The 20,142-nt window shown below is 45.3% G+C and overlaps 1 protein-coding gene across 6 annotated transcripts in view; it reads right to left on the reverse strand.

Moving 5' to 3' along the window:
• Positions 1-18,980, reverse strand: part of LOC102460989 (uncharacterized) — a 62,661-nt gene extending 43,681 nt beyond the window's left edge. For 2 of the 6 annotated variants that reach the window (XM_075921445.1, XM_075921442.1), the window contains exons 1-3: positions 18,624-18,980; positions 18,086-18,283; positions 9,672-10,782 (exon numbers count right to left, since the gene is read on the reverse strand). The gene's annotated coding sequence lies outside the window, so the exon portion shown is untranslated. The remainder of the gene's footprint in view (positions 1-9,671; positions 10,783-18,085; positions 18,284-18,623) is intronic. The other 4 variants (XM_075921446.1, XM_075921444.1, XM_075921443.1 and 1 more) reach the window with 3 other exon arrangements.
• Positions 18,981-20,142: the final 1,162 nt, after the last annotated feature.

Consider the following 20,142-nt stretch of genomic DNA (forward strand, 5'->3'; position numbering starts at 1 on the left):
CGGGGCTGGGAGGGGGGCAGATGAATTTCCCTGGTGGTGCCCAGAGTGGCCACCAGGGAAAGCTGGGGAGGGCTAGCCTCCCACTAGTTCGAATTAAGTGGCTACACAGCTCTTAATTCGAACTGCTTAATTCGAACTAGGCGTTAGTCCTCGTAGAATGAAGTTTACCTAGTTCAAATTAAGCGCTCCGCTAGTTCGAATTAAGTTCGAACTAGCGGTTTGTATGTGTAGTGCCTATGAAAGTTAATTCGAACTAACGTCTGTTAGTTCGAATTAACTTTGTAGTGCAGACATACCCTCAGACATCTGTTGGGAAACCAATATGGCAGTACACAGGCAATCCAGAAAGTTTTTGGAGAACGTTGGGGATAACTTCTTGGTACAAGTGCTGAAGGATCCAACCAGGGGCCGTGCACAGCTCGACCTTCTGCTCACAAACAGGGAGGAACTAATAGGGGAAGTGGAGGTGGGTGACAACCTGGGAAGCAGTGATCATGAGATGGTAGATTTCAGGATCCTGACCAAAGGAAGTAAAGAGAGCAGTAAAATACATATCTTGGACTTCAAAAAAGCAGATTTTGACTCCCTCAGAGACCCGATGGGCAGAATCCCCTGGGATGCTAACATGAAGGGGAAAGGAGTCCAGGACAGCTGGCAGTATTTTAAAGAAGCCTAATTGAAGGCACAGAAAAAAACCATCCCGATGCGCAGCAAGAGAGGCAAACATGGTAGGAGACCGGATTGGCTTACAGGGGAAATCCTTGGTGAACTTAAGCACAAAAAGGAAGCTTACAAAAAGTGGAAACTTAGACAAATGACCAGGGAGGGGCTTAAATGTATAGTTTGAGAATGCCGGGGGGTTATCAAGAAGGCAAAAGAGCAAATGGAATTGTGACTGGCTAAGGATTTGAAGGATAACAAGAAAGGTTTCTACAGGCATGTTAACAAGAAGAAGGTGATCAGAGAGGGTGTGCAGCCCCTACTGGATGAAGGAGGTAACCTAGTGCAGGGGTGTCAAAACTTTTTTCAAAGAGGGCCAGATTTGATGAAGTGAACATGCGTGAGGGCCGACCATTTTGCCTGACATTCTTTGAACCATTAAAATTAAATGCAAATTAACTATTTTATGCAAAGTTTATTGCAAACGGCATACTTTTCATTTCGTCACATGGATGACAAATCTAAACAGGTGTTAAATCACTCTGCCTTTCATATCTGAAGGCCAGATGAAAAAAAAATCCAGGAAGTTGAAATATATGTCAGGAACATTGTAAAGAACATTACATATTATTGGTAATAAAGGTTGTCTGTCAACTTTTAAGTTCAAAAAATATGAACAGGAACATAACACCAAGTATACATGTTGTGTCCATGTATACATGTTGTGTCCATGTTGGATTCGTTGGGGGCCATAAAAGATAGATATTGCCAGATTACCTGTGGGGCCGTATTAAACCAGAACACGGGCCGCAATTGGCCCGTGGGCCGGACTTTGGACATGCCTGACCTAGTGACAGATGATGTGGGGAAAGCTGAAGTACTCAATGCTTCCTTTGCCTCTGTATTCACGGACAAGGTGGGCTCCCAGGCTAATGCGCTAAGTGACGCAATATGGGATGAAGATCGACAGCCCTTTGTGGGTAAAGAACAGGTTAGGAACTATCACATTATTGGATTGTGAGGGGAGCAGCCGGGTCACTGCTGCACCCGTGGGGGGGTGTTCACCCCAAAAGTGGTACAAAGGGGGCCATGTGAGGGGTCAAACAAAAGCTTACTTTCTACTTATCTGCTCTTCATATATCTGTGTAATGTCTGTGCGTGTAGTTAGGAATCTAAAATCTGTATGGAGACTGGAAGTCTTTCTGAATGTGGTTGAGCATTGGGCAAAGCCCGGCCAATAGACATGATAATTAGCGAGGCCCTGTTGGACAATAGCACTCAATGGGCCAAGGACACAACTCAGGAATGGTGACCGACACCTAAGGGCTACCAGCAGAGGACACAGTGATAGGCCGCTGGCCAGGTGACCTGCTGCAGCCAATAAGAGACCAGGAAGGATGTATAAAGATGCCATGTGGCTGACTCCATCTGGGTACTCAGCTCAGCACTTCATCCCAGAGGCAGGAGTGCAGGGATTGAAGGGCCGGAAAGAACTGTGGACCCATCCTAACCTAGGATGTGCAACTAAGGACTTTTAAGCCAGCAGCTATAACATCTCTGCTAGAGCCTGCATCGAGAACTGGGAGATTTGATACATAAAGTATTATCCTTTAACAACCTTACTCTCATGCTTTTGTTTTAGCTACACCAGACTAACACGGCTACATTTCTATCGCTTTTCTTTCTAGTAGCAAGAAACTTTTAGATGTTAGATGCTAAAGGACTGGCTCAGCGTGATTTGTGGGTAAGGTCCAGAGGGTAAATTGACTTGAGATCTGTGGCTGGTTTCTTGGAACCAGACAGAACTTGTTTGGGGTAGGTGGGATTGGGTTCTAAGACCCCACACCTGTGTATGAGGCCTGGGGCCATCAGGGGCACGGATATTGCTGGGCTGTTGGAGGGGTTTTGCTCGTGAGGCTTCAGGCAGGCTGCTGAAGTGCTCTGTGGGACTGGTTTGTGGCCTGTTTGGAAAGGTCACCAGTCTGGCTGTAAGGAGACCCAAATTTGAGCAATTTGCCCTGAGTGGACACTCTAGGCTGTGCTCAGACCAGCCTGGTCGGTCACAGTGGCGTAGTCGGGAGGATGCACAGATCTTGGTCAATTGAGCTTTGGGATCAAGACCCCATGCTGTCTAAATTTGATTTTTAGTACTGAGAGTTTGGTTGGGTAAAGAGCAGCTGAAATGAGTCAGCACCAATATGAAAGCCTAAGCAGAGAGGCTCTGAAGGACTTATGCTCACAGAGGGCCATTGCCTTTCCAAAGAAAACTACTAAGCAACAGCTGACAGTTTTGCTAATGCAGGATGACTTGCGGGCCAAGGAGCAGCCCCCACCAGAGGCCACAGATGCGGTTGCAGAGGAAGTCAAGAGGCAACAGGCATTGAAGGGCGTGGAAATAGAAAAGCAGAGAGCTCTGGCTGAGATACGTCAAGAGGAGGCTGAAAGGGAGCAAAAGAGGAATGAGACGGAGGTTGAAAGGGAGGAAAAGAAAAAGGAGGCGGACCACGCTCGTTGAATGAAAGAACTGGAGGCCCAAATCCGGTTAGCAGATAGGCAACAAGGGAGACCGCAGTCTGAGAGCCCAGCCCCACTTGCCAACAGGGTTTGGAAAAAGATCTGTCCCGTCTTCAACTATAACGACGATATCGAGGAGTTTTTGGCCACCTTCGAGCGCATCTGCAACATGAACCAGATCCCAGATGAGCAGCGCATGCCTGTCCTGATGACCAAACTGACTGGCAAGGCCAGGGAGGTATTCAATGACATGGGGGAGGAAGAAGCATTAGACTACTGGCGGTTTAAGGACTATGCACTGAAGCGGTTCAGGGTTACCCCTGAATCCCACCGGGTTAAGTTCAGGAGTTTTAGGATGTCCAATGATTGAGCTTATGCTGAATGTGCCCATAAACTGAGCATAAAATGCTTTTGCACAAGAGGGCCAGTGTAGACAACGCAGTATTGTTTTGCGCAAAAAAGCCTCAATCACGAAAATGGCGATCGGGGCTTTCTTGCGCAAAACCGCGTCTTTATTGGCACGGACGCTTTTCCACAAAAAGTGCTTTTGCGGAAAAGCATCCGTACCAATCTAGACGCTCTTTTCCACAAATGCTTTTAACGGAAAAACTTTTCCGTTAAAAGCATTTCTGGAAAATCATGCCAGTCTAGATGTAGCCATATTGTTTTGGTTTTAGTATGACCCTGTGGTTGAGAAATAAGATATGTCGGGAGACCTGAAGCTGCAGCCTGTAAACTCAAAGTGGCCCAGGCCTCTGTCATTCTCTGAGAGGGCCTGCCTAATATATTACATTTTAATACTAAACAACATGCAAAGTAAACTAGTTGTAAGAACTTAGCACAGTTATGATAGAAGTTAAGTTCCTGTTCAGTGAGTCCCTTGACCCAGAATTCCAAATATTCTCACATAAGATACATTTCTGAAGGCTCCTGAGAATGTCACTTTGATGAGCTCTCTTTCTTATTCAGGATTGCTAAAACAAAAGGAAAAACTATGTAGCACTCTAAAGACTAACAAGATGGTTTAATAGGTGATGAGCTTTCGTGGGCCAGACCCACTTCCTCAGATCATATTCTGGAAGAGAATTGGCATGCCCATATATACCAAAGAAATACAACGGAAAAAGTGAACGCATTATTAAACTGACAAATCAGATTTAGTACAGAAGATGGGGTGAGTGGGAGGGAGGGAGAGAATAGCTATTTGAGTCGATGAATGGCTAATCAGGGGTGATAAGTGGGAAGCTATCTTTGTAATGGTTAAGGTAATTAGCATCTTTGTTAAGGCCCATTCATAAAGTGTCAAATTTAAGCATGAAAGAAAATTCTGAAGTTTCCCTCTGTAATCTGATGTTAAAGTCTCTTTGAAGTAAGATGCATGTAGTAAGGTTGTTAAGACTATGTCCAGGTAGGCTGAAATGAAAATCAACTGGTTTTTCCTTGTGAAGATGTCTGATGTCTGATTTGTGGGCATTAATTCTTTGGTGAAGTGTCTAGTTTGGTTTGAACTAACGCGTCCCTGCACGCACTTCCTGGTTTGAATCAGCTGTGATTCGAACTAGCGTGTCGGCGAGATCTTGCTAATGAAGCACGGGATATTTAAATCCCCACTTCATTAGCAATTTTAAATACTTGCATTTGCATCCCTAGTCCAAACTAGGGTGCAAGTGTAGACATACCCATACCTAAAAAGGTTGGAGATCACTGCTCTAGATGGCGCTTTGTCCTGCCATGAGGGCAGGGGACTGGACTTGATGACCTCTCGAGGTCCCTTCCAGTTCTAGTGTTCTATGATTCTATAGCTGAGAGAAGCACTTTAAATTTGTCATTTGGCACAAATGTAAAGAATCAACCCCAGCCCTGGGCTGGAGACTGAGCTAGTGTATACCACTTACTAACACACAAGTGCAGCTTTTCTAAAATATATATTTCACTTTTTCTATTGATTTTGTTTAATTGTTGTTCCATATGTGTCATGTGTGTGTACTTGCTTTCCTTTCTTTCCTATTCCCCCTTACAATAGGGTTTTGCAGCATAAAGAAATCTGAACAACTATTTGTAGCTTCAGTATTCAGTCTGACAAGGCAACTGTCAGTTCAAAGTACATTCTTTCTCTCAAGGCATTACATAACCAATGACAGAATGGATTTTGTTTTCCACATTACCAGAAAGCTGCCAGCAAGAAAACTATTCACTGGAGGTTACAGCAATCAAAATACAATGGTTTAAGATTTTATTTTTTCCAATCATTACTTGACAAAACAAAAATAGATCTTTTTGGAAGAAAGCTTCATTTTAATTGTGATGTATATCTCTGAAGGTATGTCTACACTAGCCCCCTAGTTCGAACTAGGGAGGCTAATGAGGGCGACCAAAATTGCAAATGAAGCGCGCGGATTTAAATATCTCATGTTTCATTAGCATGTTCCTGGGCGGTTGCCATTTTGGAAATTGACTAGCCCGGAAGAACTGCTCGCATCTACACGCAGCAAAGAAGGGCGAATCTGAAATAAACTCCTTATTTTGAATTAACAGGTGAACCTCATTCCATGAGGAGTAACAGCTAATTTGAGTTAGGGGTTTACTTTGAACTTCCATTTCACTGCTGCCAAAAAGAGCCAAAAGTAAGGGTATGTCTACACTAGACCCCTAGTTCGAACTAGGGAGGCTAATGAGGGTGACCAAAATTGCAAATGAAGTGCGGGATTTAAATATCCCGCGCTTCATTAGCATTTTCCTTTGGTCTGACCCAGTATGGCCATTCTTATGTTCTTATCTAGCCATGCTACTACACTGCTGTGTAGGGTCATGCTAGATCAGTCAGAGCTACTGCTATGGAAGCTGAGTCAGTGAGGAGGACAATCACAGCAGCATAGCTGTACCCTGAATGGAGATGGTGAATATTTTTTAAGTGTAAACTTAAATGTTTGGGGGAAATGTAGGAAATGCACATGCACACACATGCATGCCCTCCTCCCGCATTGTTTCAGAGCTCTTAAAGTTCCAGAGTCTGGCCAGAGCCTTTGTCACTAGCACCAGTCCTGCCAGCTCTGAGCCACTCTACTCCTGCCCCTGACCTAGTGGCACAAAATGAGCCAGCCAGTCAGTACCAGACAGCCATCCAGCAGTCCCCGGGAGCAATCCTCCAGCTCCCAGGAACCTGCCAGGGGCTGGAAGAGACGGGCACCTTCCTGGTCTAGTGCGGAGGTCATGGACCTTATTGAGGTTTGGGGGAATGCCACCAACCTCCATGATCTCCACACTAGACGCAGGAATGCTGCAGTCTATGGCTGGATGGGTGCCAGCATGGCTGACAGAGGCCATATCCACACCCAGGAACAGGTGTGGCTGAAGATAAAAGAGCTGCAGCAGGCCTATGCCAGGGCCACAGGGGGCAGCTCCCAACCAGGGGCAGACACCGATAGCTGACCCTACTTCCATGCCCTGGACCACATCCTGGGGAGGCAGTATGGTCCATTCCCCCCAGGTGGTCATCAACCCTGGGGCAGAGGGCCCTGATGATGGCATGGACAAGGAGGAGGAGGGCCAGGAGCTAGGGTCACCATGCCTCTCAGCCAGGACCCCCAAGCCATCCCCACGGACCTGTCCCATGCATTATCTGAAGCCGGGGAAGCAACATATGAGTGTCACCACTGCCCCCTTATGCGGGGCGGGGAGGGGATGGACGAGGGACTGCGCGCATGGGCCTTGCTGGCCACAGATCATGCAGCAATCTGTGCACATGTGAGCATGTTCCATGCCACCCCTGGTCACATGGCCCCAGCTGACTGCCACACAGGGGCCTTGGCCTGTTAGAGACAAAGGTGTGTAGAGAGACATGACATGCTCCTGACCCCAGGGTGGGACATGGCAGGATGCCCTCCCTCTACATGGAAGCAGGGAACATCTCCCCCCGCCCCTTCCCACACACACACACACAGATATACAGCACAGGGGCATGGGTGCAGTCTCGGGGCAGCTCCCACTCCCAGGGATAGCAGGACATCCCGAACATGGCCTGTGTGCAGAGAACTGTCATCCTTGCCTTGCAGAAGGGGTCTGGTCTTCATGCACTGTGTCCCCAGGGATAACTGACCACTTCTCTTGGTTCTCCACAGCTGCACCAGCTGCGAGTGGAGGGCACACCACACCACCTGGAACATCCTCTCACACCTGAGGGCTCCTCAGGCATGCCCGTACTTTGGACGACTACCAGCGGCAGCATCTGGGGTACTGCAAGCTCTGCACCACATCCTTGACCACTGGGTAAAGGAAGACCTGCAGCTCCAGCGGGAGAGCTGGTGGGAGCAGCTTGCCCAGGGCCTTGCCATCTGTGCCCATCTGCAGACCCTACTGCAAAGCTTGCTGCCTTTTACCGCTCCAGACTCTGCTGCCTCCCCAGCTACTGCTCCTCCTCCCGCTCCTTCTCCCTCCACACCCTCCCCACCTCCCCTGGGATGCCGAGGCCCCTGCAACCCATGGTGCTGGGCACCAGTGCAGCCGCTGCCACTCCAACCCTGAGCCCTGAGCCTCTCCTCCACCTTCCTCCCCTTTCCTCCCCCTTCCAGCACCCTCCTCTCAGGTTTTCCCCTCCCTTCTTCCATCTTTTCTCCTCCCATCTTCCTCCTTCTTTCCCCAATCTCACCTAAGTTTCATTTCCCCTCCAGCTTTGTTGAATAAACAGAGTTTGGTTTCATGAAAACATATATCTTTATTTTCCATCAGGAAGGGGGGTTAGGGATGACTTTTAACACTCCTGTCATCTGAAGAAGTGGGTTGTGCCCACGAAAGCTCATGATACCATCTACATGTTTTGTTAGTCTCTGAGGGTAAGTCTACACTGCCATCCTAGTTCAAACTAGGGTGGCTAATGTAGGCATTCGAAGTTGCAAATGAAGCCTGGGATTTAAATATCCTGGGCTTCATTTGCATGTTCCCGGGTGCCGCCATTTTTAAATGCCCCGTAGTTCGAACTACCTGCCCGCGGCTACACACGGCACAGACTAGGTAGTTCGAATTAAAGCTCCTAATTCAAACTACCATTATTCCTCCTGCAAGGAAGGAATAGACATACCATTTCCTTATAGACATACCCTCTGATGCTGCTAGACTATTCAATGTTTTTTTAATGTGAAAAAAAGTTTATAACAGTTCTCAGTCCATTAGTCATCTTAAAAGACTGACACAGTTTCCACCCCTTTCCAGCTCCTCGGAGATACAAATGGAAAGTAAGGTAATGTGGCCATGTTTTGAGAGCAGGAGCTGCACTTTCTAAAAGGAAATGCAGGAGTTATTTCACAGCATGCCTTGCTTTGCTTAGCACATTCAGAAGCACGTTGCCTGCCTGTTCTGCAGGCAGGCTGCTGCTGGAACTAATGGCCTTCATAAATGAAAGGCTAATCGTATTAGCTAGAGCTGTGAATACATAAGGCGTTAGTGTAGTTTCATCCTACTTTTACACTAGTGTAATGCCACTGATTTCACTGGAGTCACTCTTGATTTAAGCCACTCTGAAAAGAGAAACAAGCCCTTTTTCAAATCAAAACCTATTTTTTAAATAAAAACACTGAAATTATGAATTGAGTTAAGTTTGCCTTATAGACAATGGTATGACTAGGCCATATTTTGCATTGTTGAGGAACATTTGCATTTCTGAGATAATGTTATCTGGTCCTTTGCATCATTTATGTTTATGATTTATCAATTGTGCAAAAAGCAAATCCCTTATTAAAGAGGAGTGAAAGAGCCTACGTTTACTTCAATCATCTTTCCATGAGCTCATTCTGAACATTAGTTATTCTATGTAAAATATATATTTACTGTTACATTGCATTTATCCACTTTTTCTGAAATGTATGAGAAATACTATAAAACGTGTCTGGAGTGGTGCATGTGTATACGTTGGGATGGAACTGGAGAAATATGATAGCCGTGATTTGAAAGAAAAAAGCTAGTATATACACTGAGTAAAAATATAGCTTTGTGACTCTTACAATATTAAACTAGGTAGCTTTGTTAAACACCACATTTCATGTCCATAATTATTTTAGACCTATAAAAGCTGTACAAAATATAGTTGTACAAAATATTCCCATAGCTTGAACCTCAGGAACATATGTTATAATCTTTCATTAGTTTACATTACTGTTAGAGATGATAATCAATGTACAGAACTATTCTTGCCCATGTTTTCTTTTTGTTTTAATGTTGCTATGTGTTGTAGAAGTCCATGGGATTACTGAGGGTTGGAAGAGACCTCAGGAGATTGTCTGGTGCAACATCCTGCTCAAACCAGGACTAATTCCAAATAAATTATCCCAGCCAGGGTTTTGTCAAGCCTGGCCTTGAAAACTTTTAAGGATGTAGATTTCACTATCTCCTTAGGTAATCCTATTTCACCACCCTTTTGCACAAAAACTTGAGGAGCATCCACACTACAAGCGTGTTTTTGAGCAAGAAAATTTACAGTACATCTTAAGAAGAAGGGAGTTACTCACCTCATGCAGTAATGATTGTTCTTCAACCTGTGTCCCCCCGTGGGTGCTCCACATCAGGTGTAGGGACCTTCCAGAGCCTCAGAGTGAAGCTTTTCCTAGCAGTGCCTGCAAGCCACAAATGCACGAGGAGAGCTCATGCTGTCCTCTTTCATCTCGTGTGAACTGCTCACCCACCCTTCAGTTCCTCTTCTCCACTAGCATAATTTAGGACTCCAAGTAGAGGGGAGAAAGGGAGGGTCATGGATCACCCATGGGGACACACACCTCAAAGAACAGTCATTACTGCACAAGGTGAGAAACTCCCTTTTTCTTCTTTGGATGATGTCCCTGTGGGTGCTCCATGTCAGGGAACCGGCAAGCAGTATCTGATAGGATGGTGGGAATCAAAGTCACTGCTTAGAGGCTGTAGATAGCACTGCTGTTGCCAGTGCTGAATTGGCAGACATTTGTGGCATAATCTCTAGCAAGGGTATGGTCTGAGGATCATGTGGCTGCCTTGTAGATGTCTTTGAGTGGTACGTTGGTGAGGAAGGCTGTTGAGGTGATAGCTGCACAGGCCATGTGTGCCCTTGATGGAGTTGGCAAGGGCTTCTTGTGGAGTGCATGACAACGCAGTATGCACAATGAGACCCACTTGGAAATGTATTGCATAGAAATAGGTGCACCCTTCGACTGTGGTGCGTTGGAAGTGAACAAGTGAGAAGATGTTACCGGTCCTCCAAAAGCTCATGAATGGATTTACTGGTCCCTGTGTCAAAAACTTTGAGAACCCCTGGTGTAGTGGTTCATCCCAGTGGATGAGGAAGGCGTCACCATGAGATCCTCTGCCTAGATCGTCTCTCAAGCAAAAGCAGGAACACTTGGTATTGGCTGGAGTCGCAAAGAGGTCTGTAGTTGGGACCCCCGCCCCCCATTGGTGGAAGATAGAGGTGATTATGGCCAGGTGTAATTCCCATTCATAATCGCAGTTGAAATCTTGACTCAGGGTTTCTGCCCAAACATTGTTTATTCCGGGTAAGTATGAAGCCTTCAGGGTGATAGCATGTTGGATGCACGAATTCCAGAGGCGGGTGGCTTCAGCGCATAGTAACGGGGAGTGAGCTCCCCGCATCTGTTTATGTAAAACATGGTTGTCATGTTGTTGGTAACTATGTGAACAGTCTAGTCCATAATAAGAGGAAGAAAATGGTTGCAGGCATTCCTCATGGCCCTGAGCTCCAGGAGGTTGATATGCAATGACGATTCATGTGCCCACCACCTACCCTGAACTATGTGATGAAGTAGATGCGCGCCCCATCCGATAATGGAGGCATCTGTAGTAATCTGCATGGATGGTTGAGGCTGGTGGAAGGGATGCCCGTGAGAAGATTGGGGGGAACTGTCTACCGTGTGTGTGAGTCCTGTACCCTCTTGGGGAACACGGTGTGTAGGGAGTGGAGACCTGGTATGTAGACTGACACTAGCCAGTGTTGTAGGGCTCGGAAATGAAGGCGAGCATCTTGTATGACATAGGTGGTAGCCACCATGTGTCCCATTGCTTGTAGGCAGGTGAGAACTGTAGTGGTAGGGGTAGTCCTCAATGAGGTGACAATGTCATGCAATGCAGAGAACCGGTTTTGGGAAAGGTAAGCTCTGGCTGTCAACGAATCAAGCTGGGCTTCAATAAATTCTATGCCCTGAGTGGGGACTGACACTGTGCTGAGTGAAGTAAAGCTTCCTTTTGTTTGTTTTAAGCCTGCCGCCTATTAACTTCATTTAGTAACACCTTGTTCTTATATTGTGGGAATAAGTAAATAACTTTTCCTTATTCACGTTTTCCATACCAGTCATGATTTTATAGACGTCTTTATCATATTCCCCCTTAGTTTCCTCTTTCCTAAGCTTAAAAGTCCAAGTCTTTTAAATCACTCTTCATATGGGACCCATTCCAAACCCCTAAAATCATTTTTGTTGCCCTTTTCTGAACGTTTTCCAATGCCAATATATCTTTTTTGAGATGAGGCAATCACATCTGTACGCAGTAATCAAGGTGTGGTTGTACCATGGTTTTATATAGAGGCAATAAGGATATGTCTACACTAAAGCACTAATTTGAACTAACTTAATTTGAATTAGTTAATTCGAACTAAACTAATTTGAGTTAGTGCATCTAGACATAAAAACTAATTCGAATTAGCATTTTGCTAATTCCAACTACCATGTCCACATTGAATGGACCCTGAACCGAAGTGAAGGCTGGCCGGAACCAGTGCCGCCAGGGCATCAGGTTAGGACTTAGAGTATGGAGCTGCTACCGCAGGCTAGCCGAGGGCTGTGCTTAAAGGGACCCGACTCCCACCCCAGACAGACAGTTCTCAGGGTTCCCCGCTTGCTTGTCTACCACGATGAGGGACAGCAAAGCAGTCCTGTCTTGAGTGCCCTCACTCGGCACATCACAGCACTCAGCCATCAGCCCGGCTGCACTTACCACAAGCTGCCATCCGGGGGGGGGGGAGAGGTCAGTCAGGGGGCTGTCAGGATCCAGGAGACCCTGCAGGAGAGCTTCCACCCCGAGGAGCCCACAGAGCCACCCCAGTCCTCTCCACTGGGGGCTCATGCCCCAGTCCTCCCTCACCTCCTTCCACTTACCCCTCCCTAGCCCCCCTTCCTGATGTAAAAAATAAAGGATACATGTGTTCAAAAATAGAAACTCTCTTTATTTAACAAAACTATGGGGGGAGAGGGATTAACCTCTGGGGAGACTGGGGAAAGTAGCTGGGAGAGGGGAAGAGTGAGGGTGGGAGGGGGAGGGGGAAACCTGGGAGGAGGGAGCTGGAAGGGGGAAGCCAGGGGAAGGAGGAGGGGAAGTATAAAACTATGGTATGCCCTCATCTTCAGTACAGTGTACAGATGTTGTCTCCTCACCTCCAAAAAGATGTTTTGGCCTTGGAAAGGGTTCAGAAAAGGGCAACTACAATGATTAGGGGTTTGGAACAGGTCCCATATGAAGAGAGGCTAAAGAGACTGGGACTTTTCAGCTTAGAAAAGAGGAGACTGAGGGAGGATATGATAGAGGTCTATAAATTGATGAGTGGTATGCAGAGGGTGAATAAAGAAAAAGTTCTTCATTAGTTCCCATAATAGAAGGACTAGAGGACACCAAATGAAATGAATGGACAGCAGGTTTAAAACTAATAAGCGAAAGTTCTTCTTTACACAGCACATAGTCAACCTGTGGAACTCCTTGCCACAGGAGACTGAAGGCTAGAACTATAACAGAGTTTAAAGAGAAGTTAGATAAAGTCATGGAGGTTGGGTCCATGGAGTGCTATTAGCCAGGTGATAGGAATGATGTCCCTGGCCTCTCTTTGTGGAAGACTGGAGATGGTTGGCACAAGACAAATGGCTTGGTCATTGTCTTTGGTCCATCCCCTCCGGGGTACGTGGTGCTGGCCGCTGTCGTCAGACAAGCTACTGGGCTAGATGGACCTTTGCTCTGACCCAGTACGGCCGTTCTTATGTTTTAAGTTCAGGGCTCAGGGTTAGGGGTCTCACTGGACCAACTTGATTTTCATGCAAACCTGCTCCTGGGTTCACATGTGGCCTTTGGTGGCCAAACTGGTAGCTATCCTGCCCTAGACAGCCGCATTCCTGTGCCTAGTGCGGAGGTCATGGACGTTGGAGGCCTCCCCCAAACCTTGATGAGGTCCACGATCTCTGCACTAGACCAGGTGGGCGCCCGCCTCTTGCGGCCCTGGGCAGGCTCCTGGGAGCCACCAGCCTGGTCCTGCGAAGTGGCAGAGGGCTGGGTGGCAGCGGGTGGCTGGCTCATTCCGAGCCAGGCTGGGTGCTGGCTGGCTTTCACCTGGCACGGGCACTGTAGCCAGACCGTGGCCCTTTTAGGGCTCCAAGGCCGGGAGGAGGGCAGAAGAGTTTCCCTGGTTTGGCCCAGAGTGGCCACCAGGACAAGCTGGGAAGGGCTATCCTCCAACTAGTTCAAATTAAGTGGCTATACAGACCTTAATTCATGTTACTGAATTAGAACTAGGCATTAGTCCTCGGGGTATGTCTACACTAGCCCCCTAGTTCGAACTAAGGGGGCTAATGTAGGCATTCGACATTGCAAATGAAGCCCGGGATTTAAATATCCTGGGCTTTATTTGCATCTTCCCGGGTGCCGCCATTTTTAAATGTCCCTTAGTCCGAACTTCGTGCCTGCGGCTACACGTGGCACTGAGTAGGTAGTTCGAATTAGGATCTCTAATTCGAACTACCATTACTCCACATGGATATTTAAATCCCGGGCTTCATTTGCAACTTCGAATGCCTGCATTAGCCTCCCTAGTTCGAACTACGGGGCTAGTGTAGACATACCCTCATAGAATGAGGTTTACCTAGTTCGAATTAAGCGCTCCGCAAGTTCGAATTAAGTTCGAACTAGCGGTTTGCCTGTGTAGCGCCTATGAAAGTTAATTCGAACAGCTGTTATTTCGAATTAACTTTGTAGTGTAGACATACCCTAAGATTTTCTGTTTTATTCTCTATCCCTTTTTTAATGACTGCTAACATTCTATTTACTTTTTTACTGCCACTGCACACTGAGTGGATGTTTTCAGAGAACTATCCACAATGACTCCAAGATCTCTCTTGAGTAGTTGTAGCCAAATTTCTCCCCATAATACTGTATATATAATTGGGATTATTTTTTCCAAAGTACATTACTTTACATCTATCAACATTAGATATCATTTGCCATTTTGTTGCCCAATCATTAGTTTGGTGAGATCTTTTTGAAGTTCTTCACAGTCTGCTTTGGTCTTACCTATCTTGTGCAGTCTGGTATCATCTGCACATTTTGCCACTTCACTGTTTACCCCTCTCTAGATCATCTATAAATACATTGAATAGGATGGGTCCCAAGACAGACCGTTGAGGGACCCCACTAGTTAACACTCTCCACTCTGAAAGCTTCCCATTTATTCCTATCCTTTGTTTCCTGTCTAAAAAAAAATCAGTTACCCATCCACAAGAGGACCCTCTCTCTTATCCCCATGACACCTTACTTTACTTAAAAGCCTTTGATGAGGGACCTTGTCAAAAGCTTTCTGGAAATCTAAGTATATTATATCCACTGGATCCCCTTTTCCACATGTTTGTCTGACAATTTTATTCTTTACCATAGTTTCAACTAATTTGCTTGGTACTGACATCAGGCTTACCAGTCTATAATTGCTGGGATCACCTCTAGAGTCCTTTTAAAATATTGTCATGACCAAGGCTCGACAAACTATAGAATCTACTTACCCATGGTGAGTAGATTTCAGCCACGCACCCTGTTTACCGGCGGCACATGCATGCGAAATGCGGCTCTTGCATATGCGCAGTACGGGGCTGGCGAGCGACTTTCGCCACTGTTTGTGAAGCCCTGGACATGATGTTAGTAATCTTCCAGTCATTAGGTATGGAAGCCGGTTTAAAGGATAGGTTACAAAACAAAGTTAACAGTTCCACAATTTCCCAATTGAATTCTTTCAGAAGTCTTGAATGAAAGACATCTGGTCCCATGACTTGTTACTGTTAAGTTTATCAATTTGTTCCAAAACCTCCTCTACTGACACCTCAATCTGGGACAATTCCTCAGATTTGTCACCTGAAAAGAATGGCCCAGGTTTGGGAATCTCCCTAACATCCTCAGCCATGAAGACCAAAGCAAAGAATTCATCTAGCTTTTCCGCAATGACCTTATCATCTTTGAATGCTCCTTTCGAGTCTCAATTGTCCAAGGGCCCCACTGGTTGTTAGCAGGCTTTCTGCTTCTGATATACTTAACAATATTTTACTATTACTTTTGAGGTTTTGGCTAGCTGTTCTTCAAACTCCTTTTTGGCTTTTCTTATTATATTTTTACACTTAATTTGATAAAGTTTATGGTTCTTTCTATTTTCCTCACTAGAATTTGATTTCCACTTTTTAAAAGATATCTTTTTATCTGTCACCGCTTCTTTTATCTGATTAAGCCAAGCCACCATGGCACTTTTTTGGTTCTCTTGCTGTGTTTTTTAATTTGGGGTATACATTTAAGTTGGGTTTCTATTACAGTGTCTTTGAAAAGTTTCCATGCAGTTTGCAGTGATTCTACTTTTGTCATCGTACCTTTTAATTTCTGTTTAACTAACTTCCTCATTTTTGGGTAGTTCCCCTTTCTGAAATTAAATGCCACAGTATTGGGCTGCTGAGGTGTTTTTCCCACCACAGAGAGGTTATATTTTATTACATTATGGTCTCTAATTCCAAGCGGTCCAGTTATATTTATTTCTTGAACCAGATCCTGCACTCCACTTAGGAATAAATCAAGAATAGCCTCTCCACTTGTGGGTTCCAGAACCAGCTGCTCCAAGAAGCAGTTATTTAAGGTATCAAGAAATTTTATCTCTGCATCCCATCCTGAGGTAAATATGGGAAAAGTTGAAATCCCCCACTATTATCGAGTTTTTAAATTTGATAGCCTCTCTAATCTCCCTTAACATTTCATAGTGACTATCATTGTCCTGATCAGGTGGTCAATAAGATATCCCTACTGCTATATTCTTATTATTGGAACATGGAATTACTATCCGTAGAGATTCAATGTAACATTTTGGCTCATTTAAAATTTTTACTTCATTTGATTCTACATTTTCTTTCATGTACGGTGCCACTCTCCCACCAGCACGATCTGTTCTGTCCTTCCGATATATTTTGTACGCTGGTATGACTGTGCCCCATTGATTGTCCTCATTTTACTAAGTTTCCATGATGCCTATTATATCAGTATCCTTTAAAACTAGGCACTCTAGTTTACCCATTTTACTATCTGGACTTCTAGCGTTGGTGTATAAGCACTTTAATAATTTGTCACTATTTATCAGTCTGCCATTTCATGATGTGTTAAGACTTTTTCATTTGATTGTGTCTCATCTGTGGAGGCAGGAAAAGGGAATTTGTGTGCAGCCATCATGGTCTTGTTAACAAGAGAGCAAGAGTCAGGCTAAGTCTGTGGCCTGACAATGCGAGATCTGTAATTAGACGCTGCCTTTGCCTCTCCCTCCAGATAAGGATAGAATGCTGACTCTGGCAGGGACCTTGAGATAAGGAGCATCTGGGTGGAACTAAATAACTGTTAGCCATTGATGTTTGTAATGGGAAGGAGACTAATTGTTGTTATATCTAATAGACAATATATAAACTGCTTCATAATTGCTTGTATTCGAAAATCTGCCTCGGGGGGGGGGGGGGGGGGGGGAGCTTCCCCCCTGTCTGAACCATTTTTTCCCCTTGCTGCAGCTCATAATAAAACTGCCTCTGGCTACTTGTTGCTTACAACCTCAGAGTGAGGACAATGTTTTCTTCCATACATCTGATCTGACCCATACTTCCTTTCTCTCCTCCTGACTAGAACTTAGAGCATATCTATTAATAGAGATGCCTCTAAAAGAGGTCTCCTCTTTTTAAATCCACATGCTCCTCTGCATCCATCGGCTTTCCCCCAGTCAATTTAAAAACTGCTGTACAACCTTTTTAATGTAAAGTAGCTAATTAAAAATGTTTCTTATGTAAGCAGGGTATGGGTAAACTCTATCCTGACATCTAGTGGCGAACTGTGGCAAGTGGTGCAAAGAGACTTCAGGGGCTGAGCCCAATTTGCATAGACACACCCACCCTTTACACTTAATTAAGAAAACAAATGGATTATCAGAAAAGAAACAAATAGTAAGATTACTGTGAACATCAAAGTACCAGCTAGTAATGTATAAACTGGAAACTAAGGACTGCTGCTTCCAGCAAAAGGAATATCAGTCCATCTGCACAATGTTTTTCCTTGGTCAATAAAGCTGATTTTTGTCATGCCATTTGCAGTACAAACCATGCACAGATTTTTTAAACAGTCTAAGAATCCCATCTCTGTGTTAAAATCATTTAAACACTATTAATCTGGGGGAGGTCTAGGTTGGATATTAGGAAAAACTATTTCACTAGGAGGGTGGTGAAGCACTGAAATGGGTTACCTAGGGAGCTGGTGGAATCTCCATCCCTAGAGGTTTTTAAGTCTTGGTTTGACAAAGCCCTGGCTAGATAGAACCAATCCCAATTAAATCAATCTTGGGCAGGGGGCTGGGCCTGATGACCTCATGAGTTTCTTCCAGCTCTATGATTCTGTGAATCTAGCCAAGAAATCTATGGAGACATGTTTGAAACTATCAGTACCTGTTGCCAGCTGCCTAGTCTCACCCTCAACTCTTTGTTTCCTCTCACTAATAACTGAATCTGTAACTGATAGCACCTATAAGTGTTTTCAAATAGATTGGCACAAATGCCAAACTATAAGCAATTAACACAAAATTAAAAGAAAAAAAAATCCTCTCTCCTGACAACTTCTGATGTGAACTCAAACTCACCTGATATGCTAGCCACATCTGACTTTGTGACCAGTTGAACAGGTGAGAAACTGATTTCCAGGCATTTCTTTCACATTCAGAGCAGTGTTACATTCTTCCTTTTGGAAAATTTCAACAGAGGTGCTTCAACATAAGTTTTCAATGGTGCTTTCAACATAAGAGGCTGCAGAACGTCTATCATTCAGGTACCTAACAAAGCTGAAGAGATGGGGGGGGGTGTCACGCACCGAACCAGCTTGCCCGAGTGGGGTTTCTCCCCCGGGGTTGGGGAACCCTTCTCCACCGGTCGTAAAAGCACTGTCGGCCCCAAAAGGGGCTCTCCAAGGCGGAGGGGGACCTGGGCCCTCCCCCTCTCCAGGTCCCAGCTCAGGACCCTAAGGGTAGGCGTCCGAGACGCGCTGCCCGAAGGGGAGGGGGCGGAAGAGTCATGGCCACAACTCGCTGGCCCCCAGGTCTCCCCGACCCTGTCCTGGGCTGCTTCCTCCGTCTCGGCCACTCCTTGCCCATCTTCCCCTGGGTCGGGGGGAAGGGAGCTCACCTCTCCTTGTTGTGCTGTTCCATTCCACTGTCGGCGCCTCCGACGCCCAGTCGGTCCGGGTCTCGGCTGGCTTGGTCCTCCTTGGCTGTGCTCCCGCTTCCAGCCGGAGTCCTCTTTTAAAGTTGGCGCCCTTGCCAGGGACGCCTGCGCGCTGTGCTGTCGGCTCCCCAGTCCCCGGGCGGCTCGCTCGGGGGATGGCTGCTCCTGCGCAGGCAGCCGCCGCCGAACAGGCTCAGCAGAGCCGCCCAGTCTGCCCGGCGGCTGCACCGCCCCGCGCGTCAGTGCGGGGCGCGGGGCTAGCGTCCAGGGCCCCTGCCGCCCGGTCACAGGAGGTTGTTATTTTTTTGTCACTAAGATTATAATATGGCTGTTACTGTTCACAGACTATTAATATTTCATTGCTATAGTCACTATCAAAGCCTCCGTTCACTGCTCTGTCTGAGGACTCAGACATCTAAGAACCTGTAACAAGAACTACAGCAAGGCAAAAATTAGACCTTGTTCAGCAAAGCATTTTATTATGAACTTAAATTTAAGCACATGCCTATGTGCAATGCTAAATTGGGATCCTTTCTTACCTGGTTTTAAATATAGGATTCAGTGATAACACTGATATCACTGGGATTACTCCAGTTGTATACTTGTGCAAATGAAGTAATTATCTGTCCCATGGAGTATCCTTACCTTTGCAGCATGATTGTTGTGAGGCTTAATTAGCATGTTCCCCAATTCAGAAAAGCAATAACATCAGTGTTCAACATTAAGTTGTACTTAAGTGCCCTTTTTGTATAAGGATATTTTTCTGAATCAAGACCAACATTTTGTAAAACGGTTGGTGATTCCTGAAGTGCTACAGAAATGCAAAATGTACTAGACTGGTATAGATAATGAATAAGAGGATAAGTATTAACATATTTTGGCCCCATTTTCAGCATATAGGAAGGTGCATATTCATGGATTCTAGTGTGTTTGTTCTTCACTCACATACCACAAGATTTTCACACACACATCATTAAAGTATCACCAAATTGGATTTGCCCACAAACATCCAAAAGAAGATAAGATTAATTGGTTTTGCTTCCATGCTGTTTCAGCACGGGTGTTATGCTGAAGTTCTTTTGCTTAATGTTTTGCAGATGCAATAGTTAGCTTTTATTATGCAAGACAGATAAATATTAAACTGCTACCTTAATCTATTATGCCTCTATGAAAGTATGTTGCATTTTCTCTGCACTTTTTTTAATGGTGCTGCAGCATACAGTAAACAGTCTGCTGTGACATCCATTGGCAGCAGTGAAATTAGAACTGACTTGATGCTTGCTTCAGCAAGACTCATTAATTTGCATTTATAAACAATGTTTCCTTTTCCAGTGTTCCTTTTTTAAAAAAAGTAAGCCCATTTCACAATCATCTTCCTTTCAAAGCAAAAGATGTAAAATGTCAGGCGGTGCTAGATAAAATCACAGCTAACCTGAAATGTAGAGATATATTTTTTCAAGAACTAAACTGATGACAAAAA

The sequence above is a fragment of the Pelodiscus sinensis genome, chromosome 2, assembly GCF_049634645.1.
Source record: "Pelodiscus sinensis isolate JC-2024 chromosome 2, ASM4963464v1, whole genome shotgun sequence".
NCBI classification, from domain to species: domain Eukaryota; kingdom Metazoa; phylum Chordata; order Testudines; family Trionychidae; genus Pelodiscus; species Pelodiscus sinensis.